The 12947-nt window shown below is 39.3% G+C and overlaps 1 long non-coding RNA gene across 1 annotated transcript in view; it reads left to right on the forward strand.

Moving 5' to 3' along the window:
- The window catches only part of LOC123582299, a 38766-nt gene extending 28022 nt beyond the window's left edge, over nucleotides 1-10744 (forward strand). Inside the window, exons 3-5 of the long non-coding RNA XR_006704302.1 lie at nucleotides 7423-7606; nucleotides 8192-8255; nucleotides 10624-10744. This is a non-coding gene — a long non-coding RNA (uncharacterized LOC123582299). The remainder of the gene's footprint in view (nucleotides 1-7422; nucleotides 7607-8191; nucleotides 8256-10623) is intronic.
- The last annotated feature ends 2203 nt before the right edge of the window (nucleotides 10745-12947 follow it).

Here is a 12947-nt window from a genome sequence, read left to right on the forward strand (position 1 = left end):
CTTTCATGGCTTTCCATTTTCCTTGGATTAAGCTCCTTATAAGACTCATAATCTGGGTTCTGCTTGCTTTTCTAGCTTTCCTTTTACTACTTCTCCCAATAAGCCTTTGTTCTCATTGGACTAGACATTGCTCATGCCACACTTTCATCTACCCATGGGACTCAACATATGTCTTTCTCCCTGCAATACTCACAGCCTACCTCAGACTCCTTCCTTCTCTGCCTCACCCCTCCCAGCCCCGGGTTTTACTTTCCTGACTGTTGTTCACTCTTCAGATTTCAGTTTAGGTATCATTTCCTTCCAGGATCATCACCCTTACTACATTCGCTCCTCTCAATTCCAGCTTGGTGCCTTTGATCTGGGTTCCCATCACCTGTTACATCTTTCCCTATTCTAGACCTGATCACACTGTTGATGTCATTGCTGTTTAATTGTCTCTTCCACTAGAATGTAAAGTCCACAGGGGCAGAGACTAGGGCTGTGTGTTCATGGCTGTGGTCCTAGCACTGAGGCCAATGCCACTTCGACTGCAAAATACTTGTTAAATGAAAACAAATGACTAAAGGCCTGCTTAAATCAGGAGTCAGCAACCTTTTTCTGTAAAGGGACTGATAGTAAATATTTTAGGTTTCATGGACCAGAAAGTCTCTTTTGTGACCGCTCACTCTGATTTCTTAGCAGCCATGGAAAATATAACAAATGGGCACAGATTGGTTCCAGTTCAACTTTATAGAACCTGGTGGCTGTCCCATGGGTTGTGCTTTACAAATCTCTGAATTAAGTGAATGAGTGATAGGTGGTTATGAAGTGAGTCAATGAATTAACTAAACTCTAATTTGTAGTTCTTTTGCAAATAATTAAAGCCCACCGTTTTCTCTACCTTTGGTCTAACCAAGAAAAATAAGGAATTAGCATTTCACACATAACAATTCCCCCTCAGGAACAAAATTTATGTCGTTTTATATTTTAATACAGAACTGTCTCAGGGAGTGTTGGTTTCTTCTTTGTCTCTCTTCCCTTAATCTTTATTTTCTTATTTCTTCTTATTTCACATAATCCAAGGCACAAGGTTAAGCAAAGAAATCAAGATGGTAATTAACATGGTTAAATGACAATTTACATAGTGTACTGAGCATAACTGTAGAGAACAGTGAAGAAATACGTAGGGGCACCTGGGTGTCTCAGCTGGTTGAGCATCTGATTTTGGCTCAGATTGTGATCCCAGGGTTGTGGGATCAAGCCCTGCATCAGACTCCATGCTGAGTGTGCAGCCTGTTTGAGTGTTGTCTCTCTCTCTCTCTCTCTCTCTCTCTCTCTCAAATTAAAAAAAATAAAGGGGGTGCCTGGTTGGCTGAGTCGGTTGAGGGACTGACCCTTGATTTCGGATGGAGCCCTGTGTCAGGCTTTTTGCTGGATGTGGAGCCTCCTTAAGATTCTGTCTCCTTCTCCCTCATCCCCTCCCCATCTTGTGTGTTCTCTGTCTGTCCCTCTCTCTCTTTCTCTCTCTCTCAAAAAAATGCAAATTAGGAATATCATTGAAAAATGACAATTTGATGTTTTGAAGTTTTGTCTGTTTGGCATTATACCTTTCTTCCCTTTATCTACTTAATAATACCATGCTTTACATTATACACTTACTTTTTTAGCAGTGTAGTCAATTAATTAAATAAGAATTGGTCCATTAATAGATTTTACTTGTTCTTTAAGAATCACTGTGTTCTGGGGGCACCTGGGTGGCTCAGTCAGTTAAGCATCTGACTCTTGGTCTCAGCTCAGGTTATGATCTCACAGTTTGTGGGTTTGTATGTTGAGTCAGGCTCTGCACTGGCAGTGTGGAGCCTGCTTGGGATTCTCTCTCCCTCTCTTTCTGCCTCTCCCATGCACAGGTGCACTCTCTCTCTCTCACAATGAATAAATAAACTTAAAAACAACAACAGCAAAAAGAATCACTGTGTTCTGTTTTATGACTTTACATGTATAATTATGAAGAAAACCTACTTTAATTAGGAAATATTTTTAAGATTATTAGCAATTACATTATTATTACTAGCAATAATATTACATTATTACTAGCAATATACATTATTATTGTGGAGACAATTCATTATATGCCTTATAAAACTGGATTTATATTTCCATTTTATGATCAGGTATTGGGCCATTTGCCCTAAATGTGCATGTATATGTGTGTGTGTGTGTGTATATATATATATATATATATATATGTATATATATATATATGAGAATAGAATACTAGAATTAATCAGTAACATCTGAATACACAATGGTTTGTGAACTAAAAATTAGCACTGTCTGAATTCACTTCCAGGAGGATGTGGTTTTATCACTTAAGAAATAAGACATCTTATTCAAGATTTTTATTAGAATTTTTTTATGAAAGAAAAATTGTTCTCAACTACTTCTTAAAATTTCTCAAAGTATTCACTCGTAGCCTTTTCCACTAACAAAGCATACAGTGAGAATTCATATAACAGAGATTTATTTATTGATATAGAGAAAAACCTGATGTTATATTTCTGAAGTCATCTTCTACTCTTAGGGAATTTTGAGGAAAAAGATTCCAGGGAACAAGCAGATATTACCTGGATCGTCTTGCCTCTAGCAATCATGGGAAAAAGCCAGCCATCTTACATATTTACATCAGGTAGTTCAAGATCAACAGATCCACAATAGGTGGCTGAATTGATAATTTGTTTTATCTTAGTGGTTCATTTAATTGTAATCATTAACGCTTAGTGAAAGACTGTTCTAAAAACTCAGCAATTAGTCCTGGGAAATTGCATAAACAAAAAGCTATTTATCTCAGCATGAAATTCAATAAATACCACATTAAGCATAAGAGTTTCCAATTAAAAGAGGAGCCACATGTCTATACCTTCACACAATGATCTCTGAGAACCAAGTGGAATTGCATCTGTGTAAACTCAGGAACATATAATGCATTGCAAGTAGACTCCTTCTTCTAAGTGAGTTTGCACACATTGAGATAATGTTCCTTATCTCACAATGGCATTTCTGAAATCTCTATTTTAGTAGATGTTACTAAAAAAAAAGAGGTGGGGAGTCAATGGTCAAATGCGTTGGGATATTTTGTATTAAACATTATACAGTAGTTGGCTTTATTTCCTACGGGACTTCTCTGATCTTTGAGTATGCTAAAATGTACATTCAACTGGGAGAGGTGCATGGTATATATTTTGCGAACTTATAACTGTGGAGCTCCATTTTCCTCTAAATATCTATTAGTGTGATGAGGAATCATTCCTTTTAAAAATGACGTTGGAAGTCCCTTTTATAACATGACTTTTTAAATGAACTAGTTATAACCACTTATATGTTCTATTTTCTTACTTTGTGTAGCACCTTTAAAAAGTAATTTCGAACTTAAAGTTGTAAAAATAGTACAAAGAAATTTTATTTGCCCTTTACCCAGATTTCTTAGTTTGCCACATTGTTTTTTTATTCTTTCTGTTTCTCTCTCTCTCTTCTTTTCTTCACCCTGATCTTCATCTATGTAGCTAACTACTTAACCTACCTACCCACTTATCAACTGTTTTCTCATGAAGCATTTGAGTGTAGTATTTTTTACCCCAGTGCCCAGCACAGTGTCTAAAACATCACAGAGAATCATGAAATAATTGATGATTAGTGAATGATGCCTTTCAGAATTTTACCTAAACAAAGCTCAGTTATAAAAGGCCATCTTGGAATACCATTTAAATGTGAAGTCTTGGGGCACCTGGGTGGCTCAGTCGGTTAAGCATCTGACTTTGGCTTAGGTCACGATCTTGTGGTTTGTGAGTTTGAGCCCCGTGTCAGGCTCTGTGCTGACAGCTGAGATCCTGGAGGCTGCTTCGGATTCTGTGTTTCCCTCTTTCTCTCTGCCCCTTCCCCACTCACACTTTGTCTCTCTCTCAAAAAATAGACATAAAAAAATTGAAATGTGAAGTCTTTATCTATTATGAAAAGCCAGTGAATCAATTTTAGAAGTCAGAAATATCATCTTACTATTTCTTTTTTTTTTAACGTTGATCTATTTTGAGAGAGAGCGTGTGCACACGCTCACACAGGGGTGGGGGAGGGGCAGAGAGAGAATCACAAGCAGACTCTGTGCTGTCAGCGCAGAACTGGACTTGGGGCTCAATCTTACAAACTGTGAGATCATGACCTGAACTGAGATCATGACCTGAGCCAAAATCAGGAGTTGGACGCTTAACTGACTGAGGCACCCAGGCATCCATCATCTTACTATTTCTTCACAATTGCAGCATTTGAAAGTTTCCTAACCAAGAATAAGAACAAACGCCTATGTTTTCTTTTTCTGAATTATGAACGAGCTCCTGGGATGAACGAAAGCCAGATACCTTGCCTTCTATTCCAGTCCAGGACGGATATGTCCAGCCCTGTGGTTTCAAGGCAGCTGGTACACTTACTTAATGACTAAATTAAACCTACACATGGGGCGCCTGGGTGGCGCAGTCGGTTAAGCGCCCGACTTCAGCCAGGTCACGATCTCGCGGTCCGTGAGTTCGAGCCCCGCGTCAGGCTCTGGGCTGATGGCTCAGAGCCTGGAGCCCGTTTCCGATTCTGTGTCTCCCTCTTTCTCTGCCCCTGCCCCGTTCATGCTCTGTCTCTCTCTGTCTCAAAAATAAATAAAAAAAACGTTTAAAAAAAAAAAAAAAAAAAAAAAACCTACACAATCCACTGAGAGACACTGGCTTCTGTTAGCTGGGTCTTTTCTGTGATTCTTTCCTCTCTGTAGAACTCTCTCAACTTTCTCTTTCAGTTTTATTTCTCCATCCAGAATAAATTTTCTCCAGTATTAGTACATTTAAAGCTCAGAGAGACTTGCTTATTGGTACCAAGAAAAGCCCCCTGCAACATGGTTACAATTGGGACTTAAAACAAACCTCTTTCTAATCAGTCTGGAGAACAACAAGAATGGTGAGTGTGCAAAGTAGAGGTTAATAGAAAAATAAAATGTGATTTTTAAATTAAATTAAATTAAATTACATTTTCTTTTAGTTATTTTAGAGAGAGAGAGCACAAGCAGGGGTGAGGGGCAGAGAAAGAGAGAGAGAGAGAGAGAGAGAGAGAGAATCTTAAGCAGGCTCCACACTCCGAATAGAGCCTGACCCAGGGCTTGATCCCACGACCCAGGGCTTAATCCCATGACCCTGGGATCATGACCTGAGCCAAAATCAAGAGTCGCACACTCAACCAACTGAGCCCCCCAGGTGCCCCTAAAATGTGATTTATTTGATTTTAACAATGCTAAATGCTTCTACTTATATGAGGGGCCTAAAGTAGTCAAATTCATTGAGACAAAAAATGTTGAGGGGAAGAGGAAATTAGGTGTAATTATTTAATGGGTAGAGTTTCTGTTTGGAAAGAAGAAAAAGTTCTGGAGATGGATAGTGGTAATGACTGCACATAAATGGGATTGTGCTTGATGCCAATGAACTGTACCCTTAAAATGGTTAAAATGGTAAAATTTTATGTAAATTTTTAACACAAGTTTTTAAAAAGAAAACTAAATGAGGGGTGCCTGGGTGGCTCGGTTGGTTAAGCCCCGACCTTGGCTCAGGGCATGATCTCACAGTGTGTGAGTTCGAGCCCCAGGTCGGGCTTTGTGCTAACAGCTCAGAGCCTGGAGTCTGCTTTAGATTCTGTGTTTCCCTCTCTCTCTGCCCTTCCCTCTCTCGTGCTCTGTCTCTGTCTCTGTCTTTCTCTCTCTCAAAAATAAATAAACAATAAACAAAAATAAAAATAAATGCTACTGAAAATAATAATTTTTTGCCTATAGTTATATAAACATCCTTCTGGTTTTTGAATCCATGCAATTAATGTTATCTTTTGCTTACATAAAATCAAATTTTACAACATTTATGTTTTTCTTTTATACAGTATATTTGCTTGGTAATTTTTCTGCTTCCAAAAGAGATTTGATGGAGGCTGCGGGAGGTGAGCATCGTTGGGACCTTTCAAGTGTGTGGTGACTGGCTCATACATGGGAAAACAAACCAGCCTGGGAAGAGTAGAAAGGCCAAGATTGGGAGGTGATGAGACTCTCACCAAGAGCTAGATGAGGAAGGTATTTCCCCTGGAGTAGGTATGAGAAAAGACCTGGAGTCACATAAAATGAGGGACTCCAACAGCAGCAGTTCCTGTGTGGAGTGAACATGATTTGTAATTGCTTTGAGATAATGAACTCTTTGCTCATTTAGATTTTCATTTTAAAAGCTTCTTTATGGGGCGCCTGGGTGGCTCAGTCAGTTAAGTGCCCGACTCTTGACGTTGGCTCAGGTCGTGGCTCATGAGTCTGAACCCCCTGTCGGGTTCTGTGCTGACCGTGCGGAGCCTGCTTGGGATTCTCTCTCTCCCTCTCTGTCTACCCCTCACCGGCTCTCTCTCCCTCTCTTTCTCTGTTTCTCTCTTTCTCTCTCTCTCTCTCAAAATAAGTAAATATTTTTAAAAAATAAATCTTCTTTGTGATGTAAGTTTTAATTTGTCTTTTGTTTATGTTCCTTTCCTCTTTTCCACTTAGATCTAATATCTGTGCACAGGTCCAATATCAGTACTTGTCTGATGATTGCTCATCTTGGAGGAGTGCTAATTTCCTACTAGAGAATATTGTGGGGAAGAAGGAGGAGGCCCAAGATGGGCAGTCCAAAGCTGTTTTAGGTTTATCATAAATGCCATCTTATCTGTTTGTTTGTTTCTTTTGCCCTGGGAAATGTCTCTGTCAGTTTTTGGTGTTCAAGGGCAAAGACCTCTGGCCAAAGTTTTTTGTGTATGATCTGCCCATTGTCACCTTCCCTCTTTCTCTTACCCAATTTCACAACATCTAGCCCCATAGACTGAAAATTAGATTTTAGACACATGGAAATACAATATGAGTACATCTTCTTCAGCTGCAGCCACTTTCTCTGTTATTCTCACTCTGTACAAAGGATCAAGATGTGTCTTTCAGCACTGTGACACTAGATTTTATGAAAACCCTCAAGATTTTAGGGAAATCTATTTTTAGTTTGAGGTATACAGAGGTCTGGTCAGTTCTAGTCTCCATTCTAGTCTTAGGTCAACTTTATTTTTTTTTAATTAATTAATTTATTTTGATGGGGCGGGGGGTATGGAGAGGAGCAGAGACAGATAGAGGGAGAGAGAGAATCCCAAGCAGGCTCTGAGCTGTCAGTGCGGAGCCCGATGCAGGGCTTGAACCGACGAACTGTGAGATCATGACCTGAGCTGAAACCAAGAGTTGGACACTTAACTAAGCTACCCAGGCACCTGAGGCCAACTTTCATAGCATTTCACAGATAATGCAGTAGGCATGCAGGTTGTGGCTACCTCCTTATTACATTGTCAACCAAGTTTTATCTCTTATCTTTTCATTTTTAGACAACATTCCAGGATAGCAAAAATTTAAGATGTTACCTGAAGGAATTTCTGGAGCCCTACTCTAAACCCAATCCTGAAGATGTCACAGAAGGGAGAAAGAAAATGGTGGATCTAAGAAAATATTGGAAAAACTGAAAAGTCCCTGGGGAGACAGAAGTTGGCTCCATTCTGAGTCCTAGCTGAAGTAAGAGCCTCGGAAGGGAAGAGGCGATGGAAGATAGCATGGGTATAGAAAGAGAGCATTGATTGGCTCTTGCCTTCTCCGTCTAAACTTGAGGCAGCAAATTAGAAGCCCAGATCAGTGAGATTAATGCAAGGGTGATATTTGAGCTAAAGGAGAGATGGGGAGGAATAAAATGAGTGCAAACAACTAAACAGGGCCTGGGCTTCCCCACCTTCCCTCCTTCTCTAGCACTGCACACTCCAAGGACGGCTGGTTACAACTGAGGGAGACAATTCCTGGAAAGGGGGTGGCAAATGGAGAGGCCAGATTGCAAAGTTATTCATCTTTCTTTTATTATGCATTCCCTTTAAGACTGGAGACAAGACTAGACTTTCTCTATCATTGACCCTGTTCAACACAGCATTAGAGTTTTAGTGAAATAGGGCAATGAAATAAATGAGTTTAAAGGTTAGAAAGGAAGAAAGGAAAGTCATTATTTGAAAATGAAAAGATCAATCTACATTTTAAAAAGTTGAATCAACTGGGAAGCTGATTGAATAGGAGAGTGTAGATAGTATCCTTAGCTCATACTATTTCTTTGTACAGGCAACAACCAACTAGAAAATGCATGAGAAATCCAGGAATCATCCAGAAGAGCATTAAAAAACCTGTAAGTAGATATTTATACATAATAAGTTTTTTTAATTTTTTTCTTTGTCATTCCCTTTCTATTTTACAGTTGTCATATAATGTGGTTATAATGGTTAACAAAATAGGGTTCATAATTTCCTGTGTATCAAACAGGATTATTATTGGACTAGAGGAGAAATGGACATCACCCAGAAATGAAAATAATCCAACAAAAATCCACAAAGCTTTTATGGAGAACTTTTTAAAATATTATTATAGGTCATAAAATAAAACCCAAATAGAAAACCATACGATGTTCACTGATGGACAAAATATTGTAATAATGTCAATTATCCCCAAATTGTTCTATAAATTCAATATGATTTTACTAAAAATCCAAGAGTATTTTTGATACTATCATCAAATCTATTCCAAAATGTATATGGAAAAATGAAAGTCCACAGATAAAATGCTGTAGTGACCTATATTATAATGGGAAGCAGATCCTCACTGCTTTCACGCTTAACCTATCTGAATAACCTATCCTTGATTTCCATTTTATTCCTTGAGGGTTTGCAACCACTTATGGTACCGATTACTATATAAACCAGCCTTCTTAGTTGCCAACAAGAAAATGCCTTCTAACTATTTTAAGCAGAAAGGGGTTTATTAAATGGTATGTGCAGTTTACAGAATCATTGGGAGGACTCATGGAACAGTCTAAGCTGGGCATCCACATCTGTCTGGAGCACCTCCTTCAGCTCAACACTCATACAGACTCTCTTTCCCATTCTCAAACTTTGAAGCAACAGCAAGCCCGTACTTAATGTAACTATCCTCACACAAGCAAGATGAACTCAACCTCCCTGGAAAATCTCAGTGTTGTTAAAACAGCAAGGTGCTACCTTATTCCCATTAAATTATCAAAAATTAGAAGGACATCAAATATTAATGAGAATGTGAGGAGGCAAACTGTGTACCGTCGGTGGAAGAGGAAACTGGCCTGGCTGTCCTGGAGAAGCAAGAGGGGTAGGGCCGAGGGTACTTAGTAAAATTAGCTTGGCATATATAATTATGGAATCCTACTCCTGGATCCATACTTTAAGTTTTTAATTTTTTAATTTTTTTATGTTTACTGACTTTTGAGAGAGAGGGAGAGAGAGAGTGAGAGGTGGAGGAACAGAGAGAGAGGGAGACACAGAATCTGAAGCAGGCTCCAGGCTCTGAACTGTCAGCACAGAGCCCGATGTGGGGCTTGAACTCACGAACCACGAGACCATGACCTGAGCCGACGTCAAATGCTTAACCAGCTGAGCTACCCAGTTGCCCCACTGGATCCATACTTTAGCAAAATTCTCTGGGTACCTGGGTGGCTCAGTTAAGTGTCCGCCTTCAGCTCAGGTCATGATCTTGCAGTTGGTGAGTTTGAGCCTGCATTGGGTTCTGCGCTGACAGGGCAGAGCCTGCTAGGGATTCTCTCTCTCTCTCCCTCTCTCTCTGCTCCTCCCCTACTTGCACGCTCTCTCTCAAAATAAATAAATATACTTAAAAAATAGCAATAGTTAAAAAAAGAAAAAGAAAAACTCTCTTACAGATCCATGAAAGACTGTACAAGGATATTCATCAAGTGTTGCTTATTGTGGTGGAGATTGAGGCCACCGAAGTGTCCGTAGTGGGGAATGATAAAGAGAAAATGATGAAGATAAAAGATAAAATGATAAAGAAAGCAGTGACTTCACACCATGGACTACTATGCAGTGATAGAGACAAAGCATCTGATATGCATAGAGCCAAAGAGGTAGAGCTTAAAAGCAAAATGTTGTTTTTGTTGCGGAGTATCTATACCACAATACCATTATGTAAATTAACACACACAAAGTATATTTATAAGTGTATATTCATACATATGAACACATATCAAGCACATTGGAGAAGATGACCACACTACAGAGAATGAAAGTGGAGAAAAATGATTTAAAAAGGATGGGCCTTGCATAGACGCATAATGATGTGGGTTGAGGTTGATGCGATGAGGGTTTTTGTTTTTTTAATGGAGGAAATGTTCTGTGATGTATGACATCCCATTTTCCAGAGTTAATCATAATAATTAAAAATTCAAAAATTGCTCCAAAGGTGCGGACACACTTCCCTTTCAAACATCGCGCTGACTCGTTTACGTCTTCAGTCTTATTCATCCCCAAGCCCCTTATTTTCTTGATTCCATCTAAGTCTTGGCAAAGGAAAGGGTGAGGTTAGAACAATCTTTCAAAACTTTGAAAATGGTTCTAATTGCTCCACATTTAGGCAGAGTTACTGGTTGCTTAATAGCCATTTAGAACTCTTTTTTGGAAAGCAGACAGCCATTCCAGGCTATAAAGGTAGTTTCAACGAAATGTTCTTTTTGACAGAAGGAAGACATTGGAGAATTCGTATGCTATTTTAGCTGGCTCTGTGATTGCAATCACACAAATCACTCCATTCCAGAGAGATTTCACGAACAGGAGGTTTTTCCATTTCAGCCTTTCAAGGTAAAACATTATCTTTTCATTTTCTATATACTCCAGGGAATCAAGAAATTATGAAACGTAAGCCATAATTATAATAGCATTTCTAAGTCTTCCTTGATGGTCACAGTTAAGAAAAGGGAAGAGGAGAACTCTTTTGTTCCCAGTGACATTAAAATGCCCAGTCAGATAAAAATAATATTGAATTGGCTTTCCTTTGTTCAACTGTTGTAACCTCCTGCAATCTCACTGCCTATTTCACCCCAAAATGAGTTAGTGTTGCAGAGCAAGATAATGACTCTCCCATAAGCTTATGAATTGCTAGAGAACTGGAACTGTTCGGTGCAAAGAACTGAAATGAAATCAGAAGGTGAGTTGACTATAGATTTGTCATACATTTGCCAGCTGTTCAATCTGGCCTTCTGTTCCTATCTTTGGTACTTTTATTTATGCACATGTAACACCATGAGGAAGCAGAGAGTATAAACGGCAACTATCTCTTGGGTCATTCAATTTTGGCTTTATATTTTCTACTACGCTTATGACTGCTGGTCACATTTCTATTCCATTTGGGTGGTCTAATTTAAATGCGGAGTATCATATGAGGGATGGCAAGAATGCAGGCTTCCTGAGGACTGATCTTTGCTAGAGCTAAGACCTAATGTGCATGGCTTCCATTCACTGCTGAAGGAAGACAGTCCCTTAAGTGTAGAGCCACGTTTAGTAGTTGAAAATAGAATTCTTTTTAGAAATAAAGATTGTCAGATATGAGCCATTGGATATTAAAAATATCACTCAGGTTTGCCTGGGTGGCTCAGTCGGGTGAGTGTCTGACTCTTGATTTTAGCTTAGGTCATGATCTCCCAGTTGGCGACATTGAGGCCCGTGTCAGGCTCTGTGCTGACAGTGTGGAGCCTGCTTGGGATTCCCTCTCCTTCTCTCTCTCTCTCTCTCTCTCTCTCTGCCCTTCCTCTGCTCCCACTTTCTCTCTCTTTGTCTCTAAATAAATACATAAACATTTAAAAAATAAAAATAAAAATAACCCTCCATGTGATTAAAAACAAAAGATAATCCAAAATGATTTCTTTTCCAGGATCATTTCTTCATTAATGTGTGAATACTGTAAGAGAACAGGTGCAGTAAGTTGAAATTCACAGTTGAACTGTAACCTATGAAACCTTTCTGAACATTCCCTCATGGAAAGCTCTTTTCCTCTTCATTGCTTTCCCTGCTTTCTATTTCTACATGGCCACGAGCAGCTGAAATCGCTGGCAGATCTGGACAGTATTTACTAAAAACATGTTGGTACCCAGATTCTACTGTGATTAACTAAACATGAAGCTGGAAACAAATGGGAGATGCTGGAGATATGAGTTAAGTCCCAGTCTCACGGTAAATGGCACCAGACTCTTTCACCCATAGTCTGCTTGTTTCAGGAAGATAAAACCCAATATCAACACTGTGTGGGTGATAATCTTCTGCTTTTTCTCTTTCAGACAGCAAATAGCATTCACTCTTCAAATCCCTAAATATTTTTGCGTTCACATTTTCCAAATACTTAAGGCTGCTATTCTGAGATAGTGGGAACCAGCCCAATCTGTCATCTTATCTCTCTTAAATAATGAAACCCAGATTGCCACAATCAGCTAAAACGGAATCCAGAGGTTGCCATCTGAGAATGTGGGATGTTGCTAATGGGTGAAGTACAACTTCCATAGCCAAGGCTTCAAAGTCACAGCCGATGTGTTAATGAACTTGGAGATCTGAGATAATTGTAAGTATACAGGAATACACATAAGCCAACAGGTTGAGGAGTCCTATAACATTAGGGATACTCTATTTGAATTATCTTACTTTCCTGAAGTGAAAGAAAATAAAAAATAATTGAAGGGAGTCCTCTTTAGACTCATCACACTTTTCAAAGTCAAGTTGATTTTACTTGCATTGATTTTTAAAAAAATTTTTTTTAACGTTTATTTATTTTTGAGACAGAGAGAGACAGAGCATGAACGGGGGAGGGTCAGAGAGAGAGGGAGACACAGAATCTGAAACAGGCTCCAGGCTCTGCACCATCAGCACAGAGCCCGACGCGGGGCTGGAACTCACGGACCATGAGATCATGACCAGAGCCGAAGTCGGACGCTCAACCGACTGAGCCACCCAGGCGCCCCTTACTTGCATTGATTTTAAGCGTCCATCATTTCATTTCTAGTACTAATGTGAATGAG

This window comes from Leopardus geoffroyi, chromosome B3 (assembly GCF_018350155.1).
Source record: "Leopardus geoffroyi isolate Oge1 chromosome B3, O.geoffroyi_Oge1_pat1.0, whole genome shotgun sequence".
Taxonomy (NCBI): Eukaryota; Metazoa; Chordata; class Mammalia; order Carnivora; family Felidae; genus Leopardus; species Leopardus geoffroyi.